Source organism: Neophocaena asiaeorientalis, unplaced genomic scaffold, assembly GCF_003031525.2.
Source record: "Neophocaena asiaeorientalis asiaeorientalis breed wild unplaced genomic scaffold, Neophocaena_asiaeorientalis_V1.1 scaffold127, whole genome shotgun sequence".
NCBI lineage: Eukaryota > Metazoa > Chordata > Mammalia > Artiodactyla > Phocoenidae > Neophocaena > Neophocaena asiaeorientalis.
Window position 1 is genome coordinate 253767 of NW_020175414.1, and position 21338 is coordinate 275104.

The following is a 21338-nucleotide window of genomic DNA, read 5'->3' on the forward strand; positions in this document are numbered from 1 at the left end:
TTTTTTTTTGGTGAAGTCAACATTTATTCCCATCCTGTGGGAGTCATCCTTTAATTCCCTCTTCGCCTTGACTCCTAGTGATTGAATGAACAGCAGCATGATCATCTGCTTATTTGTCTCCCATGGTATACTGTATGTTCTTTGGGGAAACAAGCTTAGTCTTACTCATCTTTGAATACTTAGGGTTTGCTAAACTTTCTTTCACACAATAGAACCCTAATGGGTATGAAGCAATGGATGGAACTAGGATCTTTTATTTGTTTGTTTTTAATGCAGTAGCACTTATATCCTACTTTCCAAACAAAAAATTGTAGCAAATTGTAAATTTTTTCTAATTCTGTGAAAAATGCCATTGGTAATTTGATAGGGATTGTACTGAATCTGTAGATTGCTTTGGGTCGTACAGTCATTTTCACAATATTGATTCTTCCAATCCAAGAACATGGTATATCTCTCCATCTGTTTGTGTCATATTTTATTTCTTTCATCAGTATCTTTTAGTTTTCTGAGTATAGGTATTTTGCCTCCTTAGGTAAGTTTATTCCTAGGTATTTTATTCTTTTTGATGCAATGGTAAATGGGATTGTTTCCTTGATTTCTCTTTCTGATCTTTCATTGTTAGAGTATGGGAATGCAAGGGATTTCTGTGTAGTAATTTTGTATCCTTCAAATTTACCAGATTCATTGATGAGCTTTAGTTGTTTTCTGGTAGCATCTTTAGGGTTTTCTATGTAGAGAATTGTGTCATCTACAAACATGACAGCTTTTCTTCTTCTTTTCCAATTTTGATTCCTTTTATTTCTTTTTCTTCTCTGATTGCTGTGGCTAGGATAAGATTTCCAAAACTATGTTGAATAATAGCAGCAAGAGTGGATATCCTTGTCTTATTCCTGATATTAGAGGAAATGCTTTTACTTTTTCACCATTGAGAATGATGTTTGCAGTGGATTTGTCACATATGGCCTTTATTATGTTGAGGTAGTTTCCCTCTATGCTCACTTTCTGGAGAGTTATTAGCATAAGTCGGTGTTGAATTTTATCAAAAGCTTTCTCTGCATCTATTGAGATGATCATATAGTTTTTATTCTTCAGTTTGTTGATGTATTAGGTCCCATTTGTTTATTTTTGTTTTTATTTTCATTACTCTAAGAGGTGAGTCAAAAAAGATCTTGCTGCAATTTACGTCAAAGACTGTTCTGCCTATGTTTTCCTCTAAGAGTTTTATAGTGTCTGGCCTTACATTTAGGTCTTTAATCCATTTTGAGTTTATTTTTGTGTATGGTGTTAGGGAGCAATCTAATTTCATTCTTTTACATGTAGCTGTCCAGATTTCCCATCACCAATTATTGAAGAGACGGTCTTTTCTCCATTATATATTTTTGCCTCCTTTGTCATAGATTAGGTGACCATAGCTGTGTGGGTTCACCTCTGGGCTTTCTATCCTGTTCCACTGATCTATATTTCTGTTTCTGTGCCAGTACCATACTGTCTTGATTACTGTAGTTTTGAAGTGCTGTTGGTGGGAATGTAAATTTATACAGCCACTATGGAAAACAGTATGAAGAATCCTTAAATAACTAAAAATAGAGCTACCATATGACCCAGCAATCCCACTTTTGGGTATATACCCAGGGAAAATCATTATTAAAAAAGACATATGCACCCCAATGTTCATAGCAGCACTATTCACAATAGCCAGGACATGGAAGCAACCTAAGTGTTCATCAACAAGTGAATGGATAAAGAAGATGTAAACATATATACAATAGAATATTACTCAGACATTAAAAGGAAAAAAATTGGGTCATTTGTAGAGATGTGCATGGACCTAGAGAGTGTCATACAGAGTAAAGTAAGTTAGAAAGAAAAAAGCAAGTATCGTATATTAATGCATATATATGGAATCTAGAAAAATGGTATAGATGATCTTATTTGCAAAGCAGAAATAGAGACACAAACATGGAGAACAACTGTATGGATACCAAGAGGGAAAGGAGGCGTGGGAGGAATTGGGAGATTGGGATTGACGCATGTACTCTACTGATTCTATATATAAAATAGACAACTAATGAGAACATACCATATAGCACAGGTAATTCTACTTAATGCACTCTGGTGACCTAAATGGAAAGGAAATCCAACAAAGAGGGTATATATGTATATGTATAGCTGATTCATTTTGCTGTACAGTAGAAACTAACACAACATTGTAAAACAACTCCAATAAAAATTAATTTAAAAAATAATAAAAAAGGTTGATGTAGTGTATTACACTGATTGATTTGCAGATATTGAAAAATCCTTGCATCCCTGGGATAAATCATACTTGATCATGGTGTATGATCCTTTTAATGTGTTGTTGGATTTGGTTTGCTAGTATTTGTTTAGGATTTTTGTGTCTATGTTCATCAGTGATATTGGCCTGTCATTTTCTTTTTTGTGTGATATCTTTGTCCGGTTTTTGTATCAGGGTGATATTGGTCTCATAGAATGATCTTGGGAGTGTTCCTTCCTCTGCAATTTTTTTGAAGAGTTTCAGAAGATAAGGGTTAGCTCTTCTCTAAACGTTTGATATAATTCTCCTGTGAAGCCATCTGGTCCTGGACTTTTGTTTGTTGTGTTATATTTAATCACAGTTTCAATTTCAGTACTTGTGATTGGTCTGTTCAAATTTTCTATTTCTTCCTGGTTCAATCTTGAAGGTTGTATCTTTCTAAGAATTTGCTCATTTCTTCTAGGTTGTCCATTTTATTGGCATAGAGTTGCTTGTAGTAATCTCTTATGTTCCTTTGTATTTCTGTGGTGTCCATTCTAACTTCTCCATTTTCATTTCTAATTTTATTCATTTGAGTCTTCTCTTTTTTTTTTTTTTTTGATGAGTCTGGCTAGATGTTTATCAATTTTGTTTATCTTCTCAAAGAACCAGCATTTAGCTTCACTGATCTTTGCTGTCTGTTTTTCTTTGTCTCCATTTCATTTATTTCTTCTTTCATCTTCATGATTTCTCTCTTTCTACTAACTTTGGGTTTTGTTTGTTCTTCTTTCTCTAGTTGCCTTTAGGTGTAAGGATAGGTTGTTTATTTGAGATTTTTGTTTTCTGAGGTAAGATTGCATTGCTATAAACTTCCCTCTTAGAACTACTTTGCTGCACCCTGGAGGTTTTGGGTCATCGTGTTTTCATTGTCATTTGTCTCTAGGTATTTTTTGATCTCTTCTTTGATTTCTTCAGTGATCCATTGATTATTTAGTAACATATTGTTTAGCCTCCATGTGTTTGAGCTTTTTAAGTTTTTTTCCTGTAATTCGTTTCTAATCTCATAGCATTGTGGTCAGAAAAGATGTTTGATATCATTTCAGTATTCTTAAATTTACAGAAGCTTGATTTTTGACTCAAGATGTGATCTATCATGGAGAATGTTTTGTGTGTCCTTATTTGTATGAAAACACAAAACATCACAAACAGCCAAAGCAATCTTGAGACAGAAAAATGGAGGAGGAGGAGTCAGGCTCCCTGACTTCAGACTATGCTACAGAGCTACAGTCTTCAAAACAGTATGGTACTGACACAAAAACAGAAGTATAGATCTATGGAACAAGGTAGAAAGTCCAGAGATATACCACTCACCTATGGTCACCTAATCTAACACAAAAGAGAAAAAACTGTGAGGAAAAGACACTGGAGAAAAGATAGTGTCTTCAATAAATGGTGCTGGGGTAACTGGACAGCTACAGGTAAAAGAATGAAATTAGAACACACCATAACACCATACAACAAAAATAAACTCAAAATAGAATAAAAGCCTAAATGTAAGGCTAGATGCTATACAATTCTTAGAGGAAAACATAGGCAGAACACTCTCTGACATAAATCACAGCAAGATAGTTTTTGATCCACCTCCTAGAGTAATGAAAATAAAAACAAAAATAAACAAATGGGATCTAATTAAACATAAAAGTTTTTGCACAGCAAAGGAAACCATAAACAAAATGAAAAGACAGGCATCATAATTAGAGAAAATATTTGTAAATGAAGCAACTGACAAGGGACTAATCTCCCAAAATATACAAACAGCTCAAGCAGCTCAAAAATAAAAAAACAAACGACCCAATCAGAAAATGGGTGGAAGATCTAAATAGACATTTCTCCAAAGAAGACATACAGATGGTTTAAAAGCACATGAGAAGATGCTCAACATCACTACTTATTAGAGAAATGCAAATCAAAACTACAATGTGGTATCACCTCACAGTGATCAGAATGGCCATCATCAAAAAATCTACAAACAATAAATGCTAGAGAGGGTGTAGAGAAAAGGGAAACCTCCTACACTGTTGAGAATGTAAACTGGTACAGCCACTATGGAGAACAGTATGGAGGTTCCTTAAACATCTAAGAACAGAGCTACTATTTGATCCAGCAATATCACTCCTGGGCATATATCCAGAGAAAACCATTATTTGAAAAGATACACGCACCCCAGTATTTATTGCAGCACTTTTTACAATAGCCAGGACATGGAAGCAACCTAAATGTCCATCAACAGAGGAATAGATAAAGAAGATGCGGTACATATATACAATGTCATATTACTTAGCCATAAAAAAGAACAAAATAATGCCATTTGCAGCAACACGGATGGACCTAGAGATTGTCATACTGAGTGAAATAAGTCAGACAGAGAAAAACAAACATGATATTGCTTTATATGTGGAATCTAAAAAGCGTACAAATGAACTTATCTATGAAACAGAAATAGAGGTACAGATGTAGAAAACAAACGTATAGTTACCTGGGGTAGGGGAAGGTAAAGGAGGGGAGGGATAAATTGGAAGATTGGGAATGACATTACACACTACTATATATAAAATATATAACTAATAAGGACCTACTGTATAGCACAGGGAACTCTACTCAGTACTCTGTAATGGGAAAATAATCTAAAAAAGAGTGGATAGATATATACATATGTATAACAGATTCAATTTGCTGTACACCTGAAATTAACATAACATTGTAAATCAACTATACCCCAATAAAAATCTTTTAAAAATTTCCAGCACATAGTGTGAGGTAATCAAGTCCTGACTTACATCAGAATCTCCTCAGGTCTCCTCTTGTTTCCTCTGATTCTTCTCTGGGCTAAGCAACAGTTTCTTAGCTGCTTTTTCTCACACTTATTTTGTCCACTTTCAAATTGTCCTTGTGTTGATATCTGCATTTCTGGGTAAGTATGTTCCAGATATCATTTAAATAATTTACAACTCAATTTTTTTCTCAGTTCAACACACTCATGGTTATTTGCATAGCTGTTGGTCCTCAGATCACAACTTAAGGAAATATAATACTTTTTATATTTATTCAACCAAACATGTGCCAACCTGAAGGAGTTATGTGTCATGGTGTCCTAGCCTTCAGGAGATCCATATGATTACCTTTTTCAGAAAACATCTCTTATTATAGAGCAATGGATAATAAAGAGCTTACCTGCACACATTCAGATCCTAAATGATATTTCCACATTTTCTCCTTCCCGGAAATCCATGCCACTGTCACACTGTCCAATTCATTGCAATAGCATCTGTTCCTGGCAAACAATTCTCCAGCCCTTGTAGGTGACTTTATTGAGGCAGGAGCTCCTTCTGGTCTTCCTAGCTCAGAAATGAGAGCAAGATCCCTCTTGAAGTGTGTCCCCCAGCTAAATCCTTCCTGTATCATAGAGGACAGTGAGCCATTGGTGAGTGCATCCACACTGATGATAACAATCACTGGGCAAGCCATGGTCTGCTGGTCCTCCTGGATAACAGCCAGCAAAGGCTGCAGCTGCATCACATTCACCTCACAATTGCACTCCAGAAACACCAGAAGTTCTCTTAGACCATGGGTCGCTCCAATCATTCTTCCTTCAATCAATCCCTCACACTTGTATTTCTTATTTTGGACATATTCATCTAGCTCTCCATTTAAATCACCAAAGTCACTATCATTATCCACAAAGATAATTTCATGGAAATGATGTGCTGGTGTGCCATCTATGACTCTGTGCAAGGCCAACAAAGCTTCATTATAGAAACAAATAACACTAGTGGCTTAGTGTCTCTTTGACTAGACAACCCAAACCAGTCAGACAAGACTTTTTTTACATGCTTCACTCCTCGTGTCTGACAAATCTCCATGACTGCCCAAGTAGTTACTGATAATCATATAAAGGCATGTTTCTTATAGCCTAAGTATCACAATTCCTGATCACTCTCATTAAAACTCATATCCAGTTCAGAAGAGAATTTCACATTGCCTTCTTCTGGATCTTCAATATGATTATCTATCATATCACAATTTTGTTTGCATTTAATTATGACTCTAATACCAGACTTGGAATGAAACAGGGATAGAATTTGGGGTGTGGGGGAGTGATACAAGGGACCCAGACCCCTTGATGGACACATTCTTAAGCAGCTGAGTCACTTCACTGAAGATGAAATAAACAAAAAGAAAATCTGTACAGGACACAGACATAAAAAGGCACCCAACAGAAATATCAGACTGTGACACTTCCCACTATTGACCTAGCAGAGCTGAAAGGCCGTTTTCAATTTCCTGGAGCAGAAGCTGTGAACCAAAACCTGGTGCTGGAGGCTGAGTGTAGACTAGTGAGAGTGAAAAACTCCAGGGTGTAGCCTGAGGGGTGTGGGTGTAAAGCCCACAGAACTTCAGGGGGTGCGTTCTGTAGGCTTTACTTCCAGGTTCTTCATCAGGGTGAAGACCCTGGAAAGGTACACTCATGACTCCCAAACTAGGGCTGTGGCATTCTCCTTCCTCTCTGTAGCAGCTGTCACAGCTGTTGTGGCCCCAGCCAGGCAGGACTGGGCTGCCTTGAAGCCCAGCATCACACAGGCAAGGACATGGTGGCAGCCACCAACCCACCCAGGCCCTGGGGCCTCACACCCCAACTCTCACCTTTTTCTTTTTTTTCCCAAAGAGATTAGCAGTCAGGCTCTTAAAATTAAGCAGGAATTAAAAGCATGTCTTGGGGAATAGCAGGGAAGAAATTTGCACACTTCCACTCCTCTCTTGATCCCATTTTGAACTGAACCAGGGGTTATTTGAAATACAAAAGATAGAGCCAAGATCTACATGGAAGCTAGAAGAAGGAAAAGAAGAAGAATAAGGAAAAATGAAAAATAACAGTGTTTCATTGGTAACTGGATATTGGGTTGTTTTTGTTTGTTTGTTTTTAAGAAACTGAAAATCTCCCTTTTGAAAAATTTTGTACAGTTTAGTTTCTGTCTTCTAGCATGGAGACTGTTATTCTCCTTGGGGGCACACAGCTCCTTTGATGCCTATGACTGCATTAATATATCTTTCTTATGCAGAAGTAAGGCATTTTGTCTAAGCATGTGACACACTGACTAGAAGATAGAAGATGCTAAATAAACAATTTATTGAAGTAAATTGAACAGTAAGTTTTTGCTTTATTTTTTTGACTCCTTTAACATTTTATTTGTGTAGGCTATACAAAGTAGCAATTGAAAAATGTAAAAATATTATTATCTACCTCACAGAGTTGTTGGTAGGGTAAAGAAGCTAATATTTAGAGTGACCTAGTTCATCCTTAGCATACAGTAAGATCTCAGTTAATGCTTGCATTGCTATTGTTGAACTGTTATCAGTAATGAACACAAATGGAACTTGTGTGTATATGAGTGCATTTAGGTTTCTATATGTGTACATTCATAAGTGTGTATGTTTTTTATATACTATAATATCATGTTTTATGTGTATCTCTAAATTCACTTAAAATGATTTCTTACTTTATTTTTGAAATCTAAATTCATATATATTTTTAAGACCATGTACATTATTACCACTTAATGTGCTTTTAGGGAATTTTCAAAGAGCTATTCTAATCTTTACAGCTTTCAATATTTTTAAACCTATTTTCAAAATGTGGAATTATCCCCTTGAGTGTATGAGGAAAATCTCAGTTTCCAAAATTGAAAGAATGTGTCATTTCTTCCTAGAGCAGTGGCACATGTGAATTTTACAGGAATGCGGAAGATTAACTAGGAACTCAGTACGATGTAAAGGCATCTGAGAAGCAGTAGGAGATAATACTTGACCTTCTGAGGCTTCTCAGGGGATTGAAGTTAAAGCAACTCCAGGTGGTCTTCAGAATCACTTGACATTTCCTGTAAGTGATGGGCCAAACAAGAAAAAGCCAGAGAAAGTCAGAGTTACAATAAAGTTCCATTTCACCAACTTATTGAGCATATTTATTTAAAGTATCTCTTTTGACTCTACAGTTAGTATATCTAAAATGTCTCTCTATACTCATCACAGCAACCAACATGGTGCTTGTAAGTATCAAAGTTCATCCTCAGGTCTTACCCTCCCCTCCAGGCTCTCAGTCAATACCAGAGCTTCAGCAATTCCATCTGTGTTGATTACCAAATACCATGTTGCCAACCCCAATATTTTTTCCTGAGATCAAGATTCATATGTTTAACACCTGCTTTATATCTGCATTTGAGTGCCTATCAGTATCCAAGACTCAGGTTTTCCATTTTTCAAGATGAATGAGCATCTACTTGATGTACTCTGTAGTCAACACCGTGGGTACAAAGGGGAACACACAATGCAGCCTTTTCCTTGTGGAGCTTGTGGCCTAAACCACAGGTCAACAAACTTCTTTTTCTTTGTTTTCTTTTTCCGAAGAAGACCAAGTAAACCCAATTCACAATAGGAGATAGAAAGACTTTCCCAGTACACAATGGCAATAAACTGCTTCTCTCACCATGTGCCCATTTTGCACTTTACACATACCCCTATTTTACCACTTACCACATTGTATTATGCTTGTTTCTTTGCACCAGAGGTCAGCAAACTATAGACTGCAGACCAAATCCTGCACCAGACTGGGTCTTGTAGGATAAGTACATTACAAATTGTTCAGAAACATCATTTTTATTTAATTCTCCAAAAGTTCTTTTTCTAAATTTAAATTTACCATTTCTGATAAAAGATACCACCAGCCTCTGAGATTGTTGGATTAGAAATGCTAGACTCTTACACTCCAGCCTACTTGAATAGGTTAGTTGTGGTGTTATGTACACAAGGACTAGTCTAGGCTTTGTACTTTATATGATATGGGGATTTTATTTAATAAAATAATTCCAAATTATTAATATATAATTTGGTACAAGCCTTGGAGGAGGGTGCCCAAGTGAGGGTCTCAGACACATAAACTTTACAGTAAGTAGTGTGTCCACATGCTCCCTTCTATTTCCACTTCCTTTCCCTCTAGTTCAGATCTTCATTATGATTCCCCTGGATGTCTTTTTTCTATTGGTCTTCTAGGGCTGCCATAACAAATGACCACAACGCAGGTGGCTTAAAACAAAGTTTATTCTCTCTTAGTTCAGGAGAACAGAGCGAGAGATCAAAATGTCAGCAGGGTTGGTTCCTTCCTGTAGCTCTGGGAGGGGGAAACCATCCGATACCTCTCTCCTAGCTTCTGGTGATTGCAGGCAGTCCTTCACATATCTTGGTTTGCAAATACAGTACTCCAATCTGCCTCCATCTTCACATCACCTTATTTTCTGTGTTTCTCTGTATCTTACTAAGGACACTTGCTGGTCATAGCATTTCGGGCCTATCCTAAATCCAAGATGATTATATTTTGAGATCCTTAACTAATAACATTTTCTACATAAAGTCACATTCTAAGGTTCTGGGTGGACATGATTTTTCATGAGACACTATTCAACCCATTATACTTCTCCACTCATATTCCACTTTGGTAAGCTATCATTTACTACTGTGTTGCCAAAGTGTCTTCATTAGTCATTGTTCTGGTCATGCTACTTCCTTGCTCAACAATATTTATAATTTATCAAAGCTCCTGAAATGGGGCATAAACATATCCTCTTGGTATTTAATAACACTCCTTCATTTCAAGATCCATGCTTTTCTCAGAGGTGCTTTCTTCTATAATTCGAAACTCTAGCTAAACTGGCTTAGTTTGTCTCAAAACAAACCATTGCTTTCCTGCCGCTATGTATTTTGGTCATTCTTTCCTTTAAACTAGAATGTAATTCCCATCAAATAACTGCTATGAAAAATATCTATTATTCTTTAAGATCCCAAACACATAAACAATTTAACTAGCTAACTAGTTAACCAACTGTCCTCTACCAGAAAAATTAGTTGCTCCTCTCAAATACCTTTAAAATGTTATTTCTCCCTACTTTAAATAATAACAGAGAAACAACAATTTATTTGCTTTTGTATAGCTCTTTATTGTTTATAGAGCACACACAGATAGATCTTACTGATTATAAACACTGTTATAGTCATTTGTATACATGTTTGATTTTCCTTACTTCCAGAGTTAGGTGGGCACAATGCTGGTGTCTTGGTCTTTTTATAATCCCTGCCGTAATTAGTGTAGGGTTTTAGGAGCAATGTAACACCGCTGTACAGAAATTATTTTTCAACGAGGATCTGCTAAACTGGTAACATGGAGCTTTAGGATTATGGGCATAATTGTTAGTAGAGTTCTACTTGCTTGAGGATACTGTCTTGAATGATACTCCAAGGTCATTTTAAAAATCTCAGGATGGGGCTTCCCTGGTGGAACAGTGGTTGAGAGTCCACCTGCCGATGCAGGGGACACGGGTTCGTGCTCTGGTCCGGGAAAATCCCACATGCCGCGGAGTGGCTAGACCCGTGATCCATGGCCTCTAGGCCTGCGCGCCCGGAAACTCAGGACACAGTAAAGACAATCAAATAATTAATTGGCAATAACAAAATTCACACTATATTGCTAAAACTAAATATAGTTTGTTAAATGGGATTATGGTTGACCCTCAGAGAATTTCTTCTGAGGCTTTATCTTTCCAGGACCCACCATGCAATGATGTGTCCTTTTTAAGGGAACAGAAATTACTGTTAAATTGTGGTCATTGTTCCAATTAAAGTCATCACATCCTTCTTTATAGGATAAAGGCACCGAAGAAATATGAATAACGTGTACAGGGCTTCCCTGGTTGTGCAGTGGTTGAGAGTCTGCCTGCCGATGAGGGGGACACGGATTCGTGCCCTGGTCCGGGAAGATCCCACATGCCGCGGAGCGGCTGGGCCCGTGAGCCATGGCTGCTGAGCCTGCGCGTCGAGAGCCTGTGCTCCGCAACGGGAGAAGCCACGGCAGTGAGAGGCCCGCGTACCACCACCACCACCACAACAACAACAACAAAAAAATGTGTACAAATGCCCTGCTTGAATATTTATCTCTCTAATCTACTTAGGAAGACATGTCCCTTAGTAAGAAAAGGAATTTTGCCTGAGAGTGGTTAATTCAATCAGTCCATTAGTTGAAGTTGTGGGCAGTTAAGTGATGTTCATGATTTCTCTCGGAGATACAAAATAAGAGCAGATAAGACACCCTCTCCATTTGGCTAGAGCAGTAGCCCAGATAGTTTCTCCCAATGCTTTGGTGCTCTCTCCTTTGCCAGCTCCTAATTACAAAGGAACAATGCCAGGTTGGGGGCTCAGGATTCTGCTCCAAGTGAAATAGCCTCCTGTCATACAGAAGGGTGAAAACAGTACAGATTTTATTTAAACATATTCTGTCTATTGGAATCGAAAGAAAATAAAAAGGCAAATACTACCCTTTTGAGAGGTTATGTCTCTTAATAGTATGGAAGATTCCTTTCATTATAATTAAAAGATTCAAAGTATAACTTCAACTGGAAATTAGAGGCACCCTAACTTTGTCCTAAGAAGCAAACACAGTTAACATAGGTATGAATTAGTGTCTGAGCATATTACATGAATGTTGAAAGATTGAAACTCCCATTCTTCACTCCTCAATGGGGGAAAAAAAAAAGTTGCATGGATAAAATAAAAACATTTTGGTCGTAATACCACTTGTTACCTTTACCTATAAGCAGGTTTGTAATGTAAGCTAGAGAAAGACGCACTCTAAGACCAAGTTTATTTTGTAGAAAATGGGTCAAGGTTTGACAATAAAAGATAAAGAAATTTCTCATACAGATCAGATGTGTATCTCCAAAAAACATGGTATTGCTTTGCTGTGACAAATGTGTTTGATTGATTTCAGATATTGTAGGAGAGAACCAACTACGGCCCAGAAAGTAGATATGCTGCATTCATGTACACCTTTTTCCTTGCCGAAGGTCATAACTTCTTATCTTTTCCCCCAAATTGTTAAGGCTTTGTGGTATTTACCGGAACACTTTTATGAAGAGCTCTAAGTTGAATCATACAAAATTAGTTGAATAGAAGCAAATTCTATTGGATCTCATCTAATATTTGGGCTCATCAGAATGAAGTGCAATTTTTATTGGAGAATAGTAGGTGAGGAGGTATATACAATAGGGAGGGGACAAAAGGACCCAACACCTCCTGCCCCCCATGGCCATCTGAGAGGCATTTGCTGTTTCCTCATTATGAACCACAGAGATCAACTAGGCTGGAGAAGCAGGTTGATCTCTCTGGTAAATTTTCTATACCTTACAAATACTAGAGGTGTACCATGAGGGACAGAAAAGCAAAGAATATGTCATACAGGTCATATTTTCTGATCTCATCTAGAATCTTTGGACTTAATGCAGTACCACTTGGACCATAATCATTTATAAGCCAGGCCCCAGAACCTATATATATGAGCCGGTGTGTAGCTCTTTCCCTTCCCCTAACCCTACTTTGTGAATCATAGCCACTAAACTGAGTTTAAAAGTTGGGCCAAGAAGCAAAGCTGGCACTCAGAATATCCTTGCTGAGTGAGAGAAACATGATGCAGGCAGAAATGACACCAACCCTAGAGTGGCTGAAAAAGTGGAAAGACCTGGTGTTTCCCAGGGCAACTGTACTCCATGCTATTCAAATATGCAATGTCCATATGCAGGTGTCCTCAAGAGCTATCAGCAAGGCTAGGCCACAGAGAAAGCTTAGAGTAAACTAAGCACTAAAAAAAGTTACAGTCACGTTTTTGCATGAGGGAGAAGAGGCAGCTCCATATTTGATATGGAGAGTTAGGACTCACTCTGCATACAGATGTCCAGCCTGAGATCCTGCACTATTGACCAGACCTGAGGTCCTGGGTAGGTCATGAGGTGGATGATGCAGTCTGTTATTGATGGCACTTTATTCTGGAAGTTTTTAGTGTACTTTGAGGTGAGTATGTCTAATTGTTAGCAACAAGCAGCTTTTCTTTTGTTTTCTTCAGTTCTTTAAAGCCTCTTTATCAGTTCCATGTTGCTTTATGATGGAGTTCAGGGCAGGCTGCCCCAGAATGTGTCACTTTGCCGAGTGGATTATTTTGAGCTAAAGACAATCAAGGCTAAACAGACTGAAGAAGATCTTTTAACTTCTTCCTAAACTGCCAAAAATAATTTAGATGGGGACTTGTACCAGGGAGAGAGCTATTACCAGAGATAACTTTTTATCTCAGAAAGACTTACCTGCATGGCCTGGCACACATTTGTTTACCAAACATTTGCTCTTCCCAACTTTCTGTGATTTGTCTTTCTCCCCTTTGACATCCCAGACTCCTATCCCCTTCTCCTAAGCTCAGGATGGCATATAAGCTGCAACTTCCTGACTGTCAGGAAGGCTCATATTTGAGGGTTCCTATATGTATGAATTAAATTTGTTTTTCTCCCGTTATCTTTCTTATGTCAATTTAACTATCAGATCAGCCAAAGAACTGATCTTTGTAAAGGAAGGAGAGAAAAGATTTCATCCTCTACATTTAAAACAGAATGAAAAATCCCTCGTTTTAGAGAATGTATTAATATGACTATTCTCAGCCTGTGATTCCTCCAAGATTCTCTATAGTGTCAGCAAGTCCAGGCAGTGTTCAGGACTTGATATCTGTACATGGAAGATTTAGACCTAAAAACTACTCATGTTTCCCATTTCACAGAATCTTTTATGTGATCAGGAAGATATAATAGATGAGCTTTAAATGACCCTGTGGAAAGACATTACTTAATTATACCCTGATTTAATAAAAAGAAACAGAATTGTATTTGTATTCTCCTGATCTGCCCTATTTTATATCAGTGAGAGAATTATATACCATTATTCCACTATGGTTTTGGTGTGAAAGATAAACTTTCCTCAGATGAGTCCCACCTAGAAAGTTCCCACTAGAAATTCTTCAGTGTTAGACACACACAGCTCTTTTGCCCTCCTTGTGTCTTCCATTCCTTACTCATATGGCTACATTAAAATTAAGGATTATCACTATTTAACATTTAATAATTACCATGCCATATGTGTCTATTTAATTGAATTAAGAAATTTCTGTTGATTATATCAACAGTAAATACAGTCAAATAAACACCAATCCAAAGTTTTGATAAGATACTCCACTGACTTCTACTTAGTAAAAAAGTGAGTATATCATTTCATGGACATAGTGATAAAAATATTAATTTGCAAAAAGCATTCTATGACAAATTTTAATAAAAGTTTTGTTGGATTCTACTTATTGATACAGTTCTTATTTCTCAGAAGCTTTATGAATCAGGAAGATGTAATAGAAAACATTGAATGACACTCTTGAAATATATTATTGAATTATATACTGAAAATCCTTTTATATCATCACTAACCATGCTTATTTTTTATTCACAACTGACCCAACTGTAATGACAGGTTCAGAGAATTACGATAATGAAGATAAATAGCATTTCTATCTGTCTCAGCAAGTTTCTTGATGCTATAGATTAGATTTTCCACTTCTATACAAATTCTTCCTTATCCATAGACAAGGCCTTGAAAAGACTGAAGTAAACTTATTTCAGATAGAAGACATTTGGGTCTGTTATATTTTTCTTGGTTGATTGGTACACATACCCATTTTAAAGGGTATCTTTATTTCAAATCATATTCTGTTGGGGAAATATAGTTAAAAACAAAATGTCTCAACCCAGAAATCCTCTCCACAAACGTAGTGGAGTAAGAAAAACCTTTTATTATTGAATAAGCATTGTTAAAAAACAAAATTCAACTGAATAAGTTTAAAGATCTACTTGACTTTATTCAACAATTCATAAATGGGGCAGCATCACATCTAACATCTAGAAGGGAGCTCCAGGAGCTGTACAAAATAGGAGGCTTTCATAGGCAAAAGGAGGTGGGACAAGGAAGTTAAAATATCTGATTGTTTCAGGCAAGGTCCCCTTTCCTTAAAGAAAAGCAACATTTTTATCAAGATTACCTCACTAGTCTTGATTAGGAAATTCCAAATTGATTGGTTTAAAATTCCACTCATGAAACTTCAATTAGGTTTGCTATTAAGTCTAGATAGAGCTTAGCATAGGGGACTCCATTTGGAGCTGTTGTTTCTTTTTAACAGCGTTAAGTCAGAATATGATGTGTGTCATATGTAGTCTGCTAAGCTAAGAGATTGCAAAGATGGAAAAAAAATGTTTATTCCCTTATATAGCCGGCAGATGTAATTCATTACATGCATGTAATAAGATAAACAGCAACTAGTTCACAAGTAAGAGAACTTGACAACACCATTTGTCACACATGTACATACTAACTCTACCTGGTAATTGGGGTGACCATCTGTGTTAGCTAATTGGCTACTAGAGGAAAAACAAACTTCTCATATCTTCATAACAGAAGATAGTTTTCCAATTCAGAATAAGGTTCCCACTGAAGTTAAACTCCTACCCTTTCACTGAACTGGAAATAGTAGTGCAATCTCCCTTAATTTTTACATTTTAAAGAGATGGCTCCTAGGTCTTTGAGAAAAGCATTCCTAGGTCATAAAGCTAACAAAAAGTCTGTCTAGTTTTTAAAAGGATTTATATACATTTCAAAGAAATGAGAAATACTTACAATGACAAGTTTTCTAATATAAATGCATTAAGAAAATTGGGAGAGGGAGGAGTAGTTTCTTCCCTTATTTTCACAGAGGAGAATTAAGGATCTTATTTTTAATTTTTATCTTTCTTGACAATTATTCCAGTAGCACCCCATAATACTCTAACAGGAAAAGACACAGTGTTTATGTTAATTATAACAGCATTACTTTCAAAGCTTACTAATTTTCCATAAGTACTACATAGACATGAAACAGACTGCCAGATATTTCTCCAACAAAGATGGGTTCATTCAGGATCAGCAGAGAATTGCAACTCAAAGTCTGCAACCATGGCAGCCACATACAAGTCCTTGCATGGCAAGGGAAGGAGAACGCCTTTTTAGAGGAGAAAGGAAGTTGGGAGGCTACAGTCCATGGCTTTTTATTGGCTGCATCCTTGCCAGGAAGGAAGAGGGCTCTTTCTTCTTCCTGTTGGGTTCTGCTATACTAGCAGGGCCTGAGAGCTCTTCCTTCTGGTTTCCCAGCCCTATTTATTTATTTATTTATTTATTTTAAGAAGATGTTGGGTGTAGGAGTTTATTAATTAATTTATTTATTTTTTGCTGTGTTGGGTCTTTGTTTCTGTGCTAGGGCTTTCTCTAGTTGCGGTGAGCGGGGTCCACTCTTCATCGCGGTGCGCGGGCCTCTCACTATCGCGGCCTCTCTTGTTGCAGAACACAGGCGCCAGACGTGCAGGCTCAGTAGTTGTGGCTCGACCAGGGCTCGAACTCGTGTCCCCTGCATTGGCAGGCAGATTCTCAACTACTGTGCCACCAGGGAAGCCCCCCAGCCCTATTTAATTGAGATTTCTGTTTATTAATTTTTTACAACTACCATAGAGGGTGTCATTGTAAAAATGAAGACAAAAATGAATAAAAGAAGAAAGCCTGAAAGGCAAATGGGGTGGCTGTTTTCTTAAATGAGGCAGCTGTTGACTTAAAAAAAAAAAAACAAAAAAAAACGCACAATGTGAGAGTTGCGAGTTAAGTTTTATTTGGGGCAAAATGAGGACTGCAACCTGGGACACAGCATTTCATATAGCTCTGAGAAACTGCTTTGAGGAGGCGAGGCGGGGGAGCCAGGTTATATAGAAGTTTTGTAACAAAGTACAGGTAGTCTGAACATCAAAATATTATTGCTAATTAAAGAAAACCAGGTATCTTGAGTTAAGGAATTTAGTACTTTTCTATGTATGGGAAGATGCAAGAGTCTGGACTCACTGAAATCATTCCTTTGATATGCACCTCAGCTCTCTGGGGCGAGTGTCCTGTATTTTCACATCCTGAGTTTCCTCAGGTCTCACAGTAGGGAGTGGCTTCTGGGAGTGGCTGCATTCTGATAGCTGCTAGATAGCAGGTGTTCTTTTCAGCCCTCCATTTCCTCAGGGCTCACCAGTTCATGTTGGAGGGCTGCAGTCATTGATGAGTGTGACATCATTTGTTTACTGATATGGCAGGAAATAATTCTATTTCTCAGAGCCATGGCGTACTAAGGGAAATACTACTCCATGGTGTCACATGCTTTCCATTTTTTAGCTTTACCACTGATGTTGTCATTTTACAAATGACTCTAAAGCTATAAATGGCAGGCCTAACCAGATGATTTCTGTCTTAGGTTTTGTCCATGAATAGATTTTGACCACCAGTAAACACATGTATACTAGCCTTTCTCCAGTATCCATAAAGAAATTGATGGGACCTTTCCTAATACTTCAGTAAATATCTTTTTTTCTTCTCAACTTCCTTGGAAGGCATGAAATACATTTTCTTGTTCTCAGGACGCTAGAAGTTAGACTTTCACAGCGATACAGACCCAAAACACAGCACTTGGTTTTCATGTTTCTGACATTTTTCTCTGTTGTCATACATGCATTTTTAATGCGATATTGGAAAAGGAGAGCTCCTGTTGCAACAAGGATTCAGCAGAGGTAAAGAGGGAAAATGCAAAAGGTCAATGGAGCATTGGGTCGGTATTTTCATCAGAGAAAAATAGACAGTGTATTCTTTTAGCAAGACTGGAGCTGTCAGTTCCTGGTGTAAAACACAATGCAAAAGAAGAATACCCTAGAGGAACAAACCTAAAGGGGAGACAGGGAATGACAAGAACAAACCATTTAAATGCTCCCTGAGGGAAAAATATACATACAAAAGTACAAGAATTGAGGTTTAAAGAGAGTTTTATAACTTTTATTTTGAAAAGGTAAAAGTGAAAAACAACATGTCCACTTCAAGCTGGCTTCTGACAGCCCTTAAATAATAAAATGCTTAGTGAGGAACGTTGACACGTTCCTGTGGTGTTCCTGTTCCCCTTAAGAATGAAGTCAAGTTACCATGACACTTAGGCCCAGTGTTCCTTTAACAGGGGTACAAGAAGGGTCACTGTTTTTTCATATACTTCAAAGCTTATTTGATTGAATATTGGAAAGTACCTTAAAAGTTCAAGCAGTTTCACTGGCCCAATGAGGAAAATCAAACAGATGCCACATGGCTAATTGTGCTTTCCATAGTTTCAAGAAAAAGAGAAATGTGTTAATAGGGAGATGCCTAAGGTCACCTTTCTTCAAATTAGAGACCTAATTATTTATGTACTGAAATACATAAGCATCTGTTTTCCAAAATATATACATTCTAGTTTATATGTATGTATATATATAGTATATATATATATAGTTTGTATATATGTATATATACATATATATTTAAACTTATTTACACTTTAGTGCCTTCCTTATCTCTCTAGAGCTGTCACTTCTAAATATATAAATAATGATAAGATTGGTTTTAACAATCTAAAATGTAAAAATACTACTAAAAATTACAATTAGAGGTGAAATTATACAAAACCTATAGATTAGAAAAATGAATAGAAATAAACTGTATTGCCCTGATGTTGCAAATACTTCACAGATTGCTTAGCCTGGCAAGACTCTGTGTCAAAGACTTTGTAAACGTTCTACTATTTAATCTTTATAACATTTTTGAAACGGAGGCATTATTTGCTCCATTTTTATAGGAAGAAAAATGAGGTTCCATGAGGTTTTTCATAACTAATAAGTTCCATGAGGTTTGTCATAACTAATAATTATTTAATTGATAAATAAATTTAATAATTTTAAATAATGCCTGATAAAGACCCTGTTCCCTCCCTAGACTCTTCTTACAATGCGTTCCCTTGAGAACAATACTTTTCTGTTAGATCCTCTATCATTCAGGCAATTCCATACCTCATGGGTCACTCCTTTTACCTGGACAACTCACTTAACCCCACAACTCCGACATTTATCAATTCCTAGTCATTTTTCAGAACTGAAGTCAAGTGTAATTCCCTGGTCAAAACTTCCCTAATACGTAGGACAGAAAAGATCTCCTTTTCATCTTTCATAGTACCATACATACTTCTTCAAACTACCTACCAAAATTTTCAATAGTTCAATTGATATTCAACTATTTAATGTGTGTCTCTTCTGGGCTAGAAGATAAGTTGGATGACGGCAGGGGCTGAGTCCCTCCCGCTCACAGCTATATCCTCTTTCTGTAGCACAGGGTCCTGTAATGGCTGAAAGACTTAGGAGATGGGTAAATACATATAAACCTAAAATTCAAAATTTTAACTCTAGACCACACTTTTTCCTTTTTTTTTTTTTTTTGACGCGCAGGCTCAGCGGCCATGGCTCACGGGCCTAGCCGCTTTGTGGCATGTGGATCTTCCCAGACAGGGGCGCGATCCCGTGTCCTTTGCATCGGCAGGCGGACTCTCAACCACTGTGCCACCAGGGAAGCCCCTAGACCACACATCTTTAACTAGTGAACTAGGCTTACCTTGTGACTAAATTTCTAGAACAAAAACTCTTAGCTCATATGGAAATGAGAAGCATAAATCTAATTCTAGAATGATTTCCATTGCTCCTGGGAGATTAAGGCATTTAGAAGCACAATTTTGGTATAAAAATATCATTATGTTAATGACCACCAATATAAATAATTCCTTAATTTGGGGTGAGACAAAAACTACATTAAATTAGTCAATGCGTGGTTGTTAATATAAGAAGATCAAAGGGGCTCACATTCAGCATGGTGAGAAACACTCTTCCAGTAGATTTTTAGTCTCCCATTCAGAATAAATTTAGATAACCCAAGAGGGGTCAAATTCTTTGGAATTATCTTCACTTTTTTTTATAGTACAACAAATGCTGACTGTCTTGTGGGATCCCGATTTGCCAGTGTTGGAACAATGAAATATACTTTGTTCTGAGCGCAGAAAGATTACATGTAATTCTAATCATATTAGGCAAAAAGGATGGATAAAACTAGTCTGTGGACAGGCATTTGCTGTAAGCTGCATCGCAATTTAGCATTTATTGCTGTGTGCTATTGCCATTGCCACTGCCATGTATTTGAAACCTAACATAGAAACTAAAACAAAAGAAAGACATAGAAGTCTATTTTTATATATAATAGAAGTCAAATATAAAAATTGATAAAAAGTTCATGGAATTTAATTTACACTCTTTCTGGCAGCACAGATAAGATTATCTAGAACAAAGGTTATATCAAGTTCTAATTTAGAGGGAAACAAAAGATCTAGACTGTCAGTAGTGACCACCTTAATCTTTTAAAATGATGAAGTATTTATAATTATTATTTTTAATTATTTTTTACTGGTGTATAGTTGCTTTACAATATTCTGTTAGTTTCTACTGTACAGCAAAGTGAATCAGCTATACATATACATATATCCTCTCGTTTTTGAGCTTCCTTCCCATTTAGGTCACCATATAGCATTAAGCAGAGTTCCCTGTGCTATACAGTATGTTCTCATTAGTTATCTATTTTATACATAGTATCAGTATTGTATATCTGTCAATCCAAATCTCCCAATTCCTCCCACCCCCCCCTTCCCCCTTGCTATCCATACATTTGTATTTTTTAATTTTTATTGCACATTTGTTATAATACTTACAGGCTAAATTTGTGACCCAAACGAGTTGTTCAATTTTGCATTTAACATATATTTACAACATGGTGAGATATCCTATATGATGTGTGTGACAATTATCCATGTATTGTCTCACAACTGCAAATTCAAGCTTTGTATACCTGTTCTAAATAATAGACTCTTTGAACATTTTTTCCTTTACAGTGAGCATGATTTTAAGCTTCGTCGGTAGAGGGCGCTGGAGAAAGGTGGAAAGGGGTTTCTCCTTTTCAGGTTAGGATAAGTGTTATTTTGTTTTTTCTTGCTGCTGACATGCTGTCTGTCAAGGAGCAGGTGTGTGGGAACATTTAGTGTCACTCTGCCCCATCTGTGCACCCAGAACACCCAGTCCCTTGGTGACCATGCTGGCCCAGCCCAGAGGTTCTCTTCCCTGTTTGTTTGATGTCTGTAAACTAGCTTTGTCTAAGACAATACAAGAAACTTCTTCACTCTTCACTA

At 37.0% G+C, this 21338-nt stretch overlaps 1 pseudogene; it reads right to left on the bottom strand.

Moving 5' to 3' along the window:
- Positions 1-5087: 5087 nt before the first annotated feature.
- Positions 5088-8803, bottom strand: LOC112414659 (polypeptide N-acetylgalactosaminyltransferase 11 pseudogene; annotated as a pseudogene).
- Positions 8804-21338: the final 12535 nt, after the last annotated feature.